This window comes from Oncorhynchus gorbuscha, linkage group LG16 (genome assembly GCF_021184085.1).
Source record: "Oncorhynchus gorbuscha isolate QuinsamMale2020 ecotype Even-year linkage group LG16, OgorEven_v1.0, whole genome shotgun sequence".
Lineage (NCBI taxonomy): Eukaryota > Metazoa > Chordata > Actinopteri > Salmoniformes > Salmonidae > Oncorhynchus > Oncorhynchus gorbuscha.
In genome coordinates this window covers 87,714,178-87,722,482 of record NC_060188.1, presented here as the reverse complement: position 1 = coordinate 87,722,482, position 8,305 = coordinate 87,714,178, and the positions used below count along the sequence as shown (strand labels likewise).

At 45.4% G+C, this 8,305-nt stretch overlaps 1 long non-coding RNA gene across 1 annotated transcript; it reads left to right on the top strand.

The window, feature by feature from the left end:
• The first annotated feature begins 5,373 nt into the window (after positions 1-5,373).
• On the top strand, positions 5,374-8,268 carry LOC124000823. The gene is made up of 3 exons (XR_006832663.1): positions 5,374-5,642; positions 6,699-7,740; positions 7,843-8,268. It is a non-coding gene; the product is annotated as an uncharacterized LOC124000823 (long non-coding RNA).
• The last annotated feature ends 37 nt before the right edge of the window (positions 8,269-8,305 follow it).

Here is an 8,305-nt window from a genome sequence, read left to right as displayed (position 1 = left end):
ACTGTGAGAAGTGGCGAAGTGACGCTCCGGTGCGCTCTGGCAGCACTACAGTATACCTACCCCCTGCAGTTCGCTACACATAACGAGATCATTTAAGCGCACCAGCCACACCTAGTCTATTATTTTTCCTCGTGCAAACTTTGGTGATGCAAAAACGAGAGACCACAAGTGTGGCTGTTTTATGACAATCTGGGAATATGTGGCACAGGAAACACTCTGATTGGTCTCAGGGAATGTAAAATAGTTAGGGAGACTTCTTAAACGGTATTGAGTGAAGAAGCGGCAAATGTGTTGAATGAGCAAATAATGAGCATTGAGACTGGAGAACCTGACAAGTTTGATTAAATTATCTTATATATTTCAGTCTAATTCGGCTATTTAGTTACTTTTGCACTTCAGCAGAAGTATTCAGGACTAACTGTCCTCTTCAAGGTTAGCTGGAATTTAGCCCGAAAGGATTTAAAACATGTGATTGGTTGACTATAGGCCTGTGACATTGGCCTACTTCTCGTCTTGCGCTCCGCTAATATTAGATCTCAACAATAATGGGACAAGTGTTAATCACCAGTACCACATCCTTATATGCTATATACATTTTCATACAAACAACATGAATGCAAGAGACAGGTTGGAATGTTTGACTGGAATACGGGACGATTTACCTTTTGTTCTACATTTGTGGTGTATGAATTTGTTGATAAAATGCGGGACATTGTTTGGTTGCGGGACGTGGAATTAAGGGCCAAAATGGAGGACTGTCCCGCACAATTTGCGTCACCCTACTATGGATCTCAACAAGTAGGTTGATACCCAAATTTCATTGGTGCACAATCGATATGTCAGTCTGTACAGTGCTAAATTAATGTTCATTACACACAATAGAATAACTGGGGGGGGTGATTGTCCACAGTCAAAGTCCCGAAATAAGATTATGCTTATATTTGTTCAACTCTACAGTGTTGTGTTCTGTGGGAGTCATTGAGAAGGCTGATACCCAGTGGTGGAAGTAACGAATTACAACTACTCACGTTCCTGTAATTGAGTAGCTTTTCTGTGTACTTGTACTTTTGAGTATTTTTTAAAGGCTGTACTTCTACTTAACTACATTTTTAATGAAGTACATTTTCAAAACCATCTGTTACAGAGTACAATCTAGAAAAAGGATACACATCATGGCAAGCACATACAATGTGCGCCTTTTGTGGCAGCTAGAACTTTTATTTAATTTTTATTATTAACTCAATACAGGAAGTACATGTGGGAACACAAGTATATATGAAAAATATACAATGGACAATTGGGCTAGGGGCGGGGCTAGGTGGTACAATACACATTACACAAGGATCTTAAGGGACATTTTACATTTACATTTAAGTCATTTAGCAGACGCTCTTATCCAGAGCGACTTACAAATTGGTGCATTCACCTTGTGACATCCAGTGGAACAGTCACTTTACAATAGTGCATCTAAATCTTAAAGGGGGGGGGGGGGTGAGAAGGATTACTTTATCCTATCCTATCCTCTGTCAAGAGTCCGTGTGCAGCAGGTAGGACGGATTCAGGCGCAGGACACAGAACTGAGTAACAACGTACTTACTCTGAAAATCACAAACAAATTCCATACAGGGAAAAATATTCCAGCTCGACACAATAGAGCGACTACTTAACAAAGAACAAACACGCACAAAACTACGTAAAGGAAATCAGGTGTGTACAAGCAAGACAGAACAAATGGAAACAGAAATGTAGATCGGTGGCGGCTAGAAAGCCGGTGACGTCGACCGCTGCCTGAACAAGGAGAGGCACCAACTTCGGCGGAAGTTGTGACAGTAGCCCCCGCCCCTTGACGCGCGGCTCCAGCAGTGCACCGACACCGGCCTTGGGGACGACAAGGCGCAGGACGATCTGGGTGGAGACGGTGAAATTCCTGCAGTAGGAAAGGGTCCAGGATGACCTCCACCCAGCATCTCTCCTCCGGACCATACCCCTGCCACTCCACGAGGTACTGAAGGCCCCTCGCCCGACGTCTTGAGTCCATGATGGCTCGCACAGTATATGCCGTATACAGTATACACAGTATACATCGAGGGGGGGGAGGAACCTCCCCTACCTCAGACTGCTGGAGAAGTTGAGAGCCAGACCCGGATGCACCGGGGCCTCACTGCGGTGGCGGTCGGCGCTCGCCTTCTGCCGTCTGATGGCCCGCTGCAGGCACACATGGGCAGCGTCCCATATCTCCTCCTAGCGCCAAAACCATTCATCCACCGCAGGTGCCTCGATCTGGCTCTGATGCCACGGTGCCAGGACAGGCTGATAACCAAGTACACACTGAAAAGGAGATAGGTTAGTGGAGGAGTGGTGAGTGGTGGAGGGAGTTTTGGGCCATCTCTGCCCAGGGGATGAAAGCCGCCCACTCTCCTGGGCCGGTCCTGGCAATAGGACCACAGAAACCTACCCACATCCTGGTTTACTCTCCACTGGGTGAAAATCTGAGGTGAAGCTGACCGAGACCCCCAGGCGCTCCATAAACGCCCTCCAGACTCTAGACGTGAACTGGAGACCCCGATCAGAAACTATGTCCTCAGGCACCCCGTAGTGCTGGAAGACGTGGGTGAACATGGCCTCCGCAGTCTGTAGAGCTGTAGGGAGACCGGGCAAAGGAAGGAGACAGCAGGACTTAGAAAACCGATCGACAACGACCAGGATCATGGTGTTTCCTTGTGACTGAGGAAGATCCGTCACTATATCCACCGAGAGGTGTGACCACGGCCGTTGTGGAACGGGTAGGGGTTGTAATTTCCCTCTGGGCAGGTGACTAGGTGCCTTGCACTGGGCGCACACCGAGCAGGAGGAAACATAAATCCTCACGTCCTTAGCTAAAGTGGGCCACCAGTACTTCCCACTAAGACAGCTCACTGTCCGACCGATGCCAGGATGACCAGAGGAGGGTGACGCGTGGGCCCAACAGATCAAACGATCGCGGACATCAGACGGAACGTACAGACGCCCAACTGGCCACTGGGTGGGAGTGAGCTCTGTACGTAACGCCCACTCTATGTCCTCGTCCACCTCCCATACCACCGGTGCCACCAGGCAAGAAGCCGGAAGTATGGGAGTGGGATCCGTGGACCGCTCCTCTGTGTCATACATCTGGGACAGTGTGTCTACCTTAGCATTCTGGGAACCTGTTCTGTAAGAAAGGGTGAAAAACATGGCCCACCTTGCCTGGTGAGGGTTCAGTCTCTTCGCCGCCCAGATGTACTCCAGATTGCAGTCGTCAGTCCAAATGAGGAAAGGTGTTGTGCCCCCTCAAGCAAATGCCTCCACACCTTCAGAGCCTTGACAACAGCCAACAGCTCCCTAGCTCTGCCGGGCTGAGCTTCTTCGAAAAGAAAGCACAGGGGCGGAGCTTTGGTGGCGTACCCGAGCGCTGAGACAGCACAGCTCCTATCCCAGCCACACGTCCACCTCTACTATAAATGCCATGGAGGGATCAGGTGACCAAAAGCCCTGTCCGCCCCAGCTGACCACTGCATTCGCACCGATCCCCCCTTCAGTAAGGAGGTAATGGGAGCCGCTACCTGACCAAAGCCCCAGATAAACCTTCGGTAGTATTTGGCAAACCCCAAGAACCGCTGCAGTCGGGCAATTACGCACAGCTGAAATGCGTTCATTTTCCATCTCCACCCCTGACTCTGACAGTCGGTATCCTAGGAAGGAGACGGACTGTTGGAAGAACAGACATTTCTCAGCCTTGACCTACAGGTCATGCTCCAACAGTCGACCAAGCACCTTGGCACCAGGGACACATGCTTGGGCGCATGTAGCGGAGTATATACACCACTACACCCTACCCGTGCAGGTCCCCGAAAATCTCAGCTACAAAGGATTGGAAGACTGATGGAGCATTCATCAACCCCTAAGGCATGACGAGGTACTCATATTGCCCAGAGGTGGTATTAAATTCCGTATTCCACTCATCCCCCTCCCGGATACGCACCAGGTTGTAAGCGCTCCTGAGATCCAATTTTGTGAAGAAGCGTGCCCTTGTAATGACTCTGTTCCACTGGCAATGAGAGGCAGTGGATAACTACTTAACCGTGATCTGATTTATACCTCTATAGTCAATGCACGGGCGTAAACCTCCATCCTTCTTCTTCACAAAAAGGAAACTTGAGGAGGCAGGTGAAGTGGAGGGCTGAATGTATCCCTGCCCCAGAGATTCTGAGACATATGTTTCCATAGCCGCTGTCTCCTCCTGTGACAGAGGATAAATGTGACTCCTGGGAAGTGCTGCGTCTACCAGGAGATTTGTTGCACAATCCCCCTGTCGATGGGGTGGTAGTTGAGTCGCCTTCTTCTTACAGAAGGTGAGAGCCAAATCGGCATATTCAGAGGAGGGTGGAGACCTGGTTTGGACTTTCCACCGTAGTCGCACCTATGGAAACACCTACACATCCCCCTGAGCACTGATGTGACCATCCCTTAAGAGCCCTCTGTTGCCACGAAATAGTGGGATCATTATAGGCCAACCAGGGAAGCCCCAACACCACAGGAAACACAGGAGAATCGATCAGAAAGAGACTAATTCTCTCCTCATGACCCTCCTGCGTTATCATACATAGTGGAGCTATGACCTCCCTCATCAGCCCCGACCCTAAAGGACAACTATCTAAGGCATGTACAGGGAAGGGCACATCAACAGGAATAATAGGGATCCCTAATCTAAGTGCAAATGACCGGTCAATAAAGATCCCAGCTGCGCATGAATCTACTAGCACCTAAACTCAGGAAATTCTATACATACACAATGCCACCCGAACAAGGAGAGGCACCAACTTCGGAGGAAGTCGTGACACATACACATACACTTATAATTCTAACAGCTTTTTTTTGTTAGCAGAGTATTTAATAGTCTTAAAATACAGTTCAATTTCTTTTTGTAAGGTAAGAAAGTTTTTTTTTTGTTTGTACATTTACATTTGTGAATATGAAATGTGGCCAAAATAATAATTAAATGAATTACTTAAAAATATTTCAGCTTATTTCTATCATAGGTAAAGAATCCAAGCGGTACATCTCTCCACAATAGTGTAAGATCTTCATAAAAAATGTGTTCAATAATAAATCTACTGATGTCTTACCACAGTTTTCTTATATGACTACAATGGCAAAAAAAAGATGCAACACTGTTTCTTAGTGGTCATTACAAAAGGAACAATTTGAGTTGATGTTTTCCTTAAACTTCTTTATTTTGTAGCATGACCAGATGGACCAATATCATTCAATTTCACGCATCGCACAAAACGGCCCAATCACAGCTGTGTATGTAAACCAAATGATGATCCGCAGCAGGATTGTGTAACAGTAAAAAAGAAAAAAACGTAGCTACATGCCATGAAAAAAGAAGTTTGTCTAATCAACTTGAAAAACAAATTGAGCAGGTTCAGGAGACAATACAGACACATACAGAGACAGTGACCGGGTCTTCTGAAGACCACGAGGAAGGAAATCCCTGACCGCATCTCAAAAAACACAAGCAGAGAAGAGGAGACAGTGTAACTATGGAATGTAAACTCTGCTCACCAAAGATGGTGGAGGTGGCTGCCTACATTTACTCTGCTTCAAACTTGAGGAAACATGTAAGTTAATGGTACGAAAAGTAAAGTTATAAATGTATTTTATCGCCATGAATGTCGTTTGTTGTGTAGGCTATGTAATGTAGCTAACAAAGTGTTGCTATTAGCCAGTTGCATTCAATCTGTAGCTAGCTCATCCTGTTGCTAGCTAGTTAGAAGCTAACCCTGACCAATGTCTTTACACAGCTGAAGGAACTATATATAAGCTGTAGTGCGGGCTACCACCTCATTGACATTATGGTGGCTAGTAGCTAGCCATCCCATAATTTAAGATGTTGGTGATAGAAATAATGGGGTTTAGCTATCTCTACTTTGCACATTCTTCCACTGCAAATCTACCATTCCAGTAGTTTACTTGCTATATTGTATTTACTTCGCCACCATGGCCTTTTTTTGCCTTTACCTCCCTTATCTCACCTCATTTGCTCACATTGTATATAGATTTATTTTTCTACTGTATTATTGACTGTATGTTTTGTTTTACTCCATGTGTAACTCTGTGTTTTTGTATGTGTCGAACTGCTTTGCTTTATCTTGGCCAGGTCGCAGTTGTAAAGAAGAACTTGTTCTGAATTTGCCTACCTGGTTAAATAAAGGTGAAATTTAAAAAACGTGAAATTAATGAACTTGTGAAGATAAAATAAATAAATCATTTTGAGACCTGGGATTTGTAGGTGTGTGCATTCTTGTTTGTTTGCATATTACCTAGCTATATCTGGTTGGATCACTGAGTTTCAAATAATAGCCCAAAATCATGTTTGGTAAAACTATAGTTCTTATAACTGGGGAAAAGAAAGAACAATATTCCCCAATATCCGTATGTATTTGGAGAGTGACATTATTCAAAACACCTTCTTATAGCTGACCGTCTGCACTTTAACCCCATTGTCATTGTATATTAAAAAAAATCCAATGTGCTGGACTACAGAGCCAAAACAATAATGTTGTCATTGCCCAAATACGTGCACTTTAAGTGCTGGTTTAAGTTCATTTGTATAAAACCAAACTGGTCAGGCTATATACATTTTGCTCAGACTGATGCAGTCATTTTGTCCACAGAGGAAACATCCATTAAAGATGACAAACTACAATATGTTCACCTCTGCAACCACATACAAACGAACCAAGGAACTATCAAACACCTCTTCAACTTACAAGCAAGCAATGATGTCTGATGATGGCAGTGGGAGGAGCCAGATGCATCTCACAGGCAACCGTTGACAAGCTTGTCATTCAGTTGATCTGTGATGGCCGACAGCCATTCTCTTTGGTCATACAAGCAGCTTTTAAAGAGTTGGTAACCACCCTGCTTCCTCAATGCAAAGTCATCTCCAGACCTACTGTTCGTTCAAGAATACATGAAGCTGCCAATCACATGAAGAAGACGGTTATGACACAACATGGCAGGGTTTTATTATGTTGCCACCACCACTAATTGTTGGACAGCTCATCAAAGGAGTTATATAGGGGTCACATGTCACTGGATAGATGAAGAAACTCTGGTGAGACATTCTGCTGCACTTGCTTGCAGGAGATTGAAAGGTTCCCACACATGTGATGTGCTTGCAGGTGCCCTCGATGACATCCATTATGCATACAGGATCAGGGGGAAAGTGGTAAGAATCACAACAGACATTGGATCAAACTTCATCAAAGCATTCAATGTTTTTGGTGAGCAGAGCCAGGCAGTCGAGTCAGCAGACCGAGACTCAGATGCTGAAGAGCCAGCAGAGCAGGTTGAATACCAAGACACCTATTCCATCCTGGAAAATGACAGTGGCCTAGAATATCAACTCCCTCAGCATCAACGGTGTGCACGTCACCTGCTGAACCTGATTGCAACAACGGATTCTGTGTTGGTAGAAACAAATAGTGATAGCTAAAAAAGTTTGTCCAGGTTGTCTTTTGCCATGTGGAATAAAACTTGGCGGTCAACCTTAACTGCTAAAGTTGTAGAGAATGAGTGCAAACTGCAGTTGATCCGTCCAAATCAAACACGTTGGAACTCAACTTACCTGGCTGTGGAGAGGATCACAGGTATCATACAAGAGAAGGGGAAGGATGCCATAAGAAATGTGTGTGAAGAATTCAAAGTGAACATGTGAGTAGCAATTCTTTGAATCAATGTAATGTTTTCCTTTACAGTAATATGTATGGTCCATGAAATGTTATGAAATTACATTTACCTTACCTTATCTTTCAGGCTGAGCCCGGCAGAAATGTCCTTCTTGAATGTGTACTGCAAAGTTTGGTCTCAGCTTTGAACATTCTACAGTCTGAGACCAACACAGAGTGTGGTGTCAGGAAAATAACCTCACACTCAACGTCAACAAAACAAAGGAGATGATCGTGGACTTCAGGAAACAGCAGAGGGAGCACCCCCCTATCCACATCGATGGGACAGTAGTGGAGAAGGTGGAAAGTTTTAAGTTCCTCGGCATACACATCACAGACAAACTGAAATGGTCCACCCACACAGATAGCAACGGCACCTCTTCAACCTCAGGATTCTGAAGAAATGTGGCCTGTCACCAAAACCACTCACAAACTTTTACAGATGCACAATCGAGAGCATCCTGTCGGGCTGTATCGCCGCTTGGTACGGCAACTGCTCCGCCCACAACCATAAGGCTCTCCAGAGGGTAGTGCGGTCTGCACCACGCATC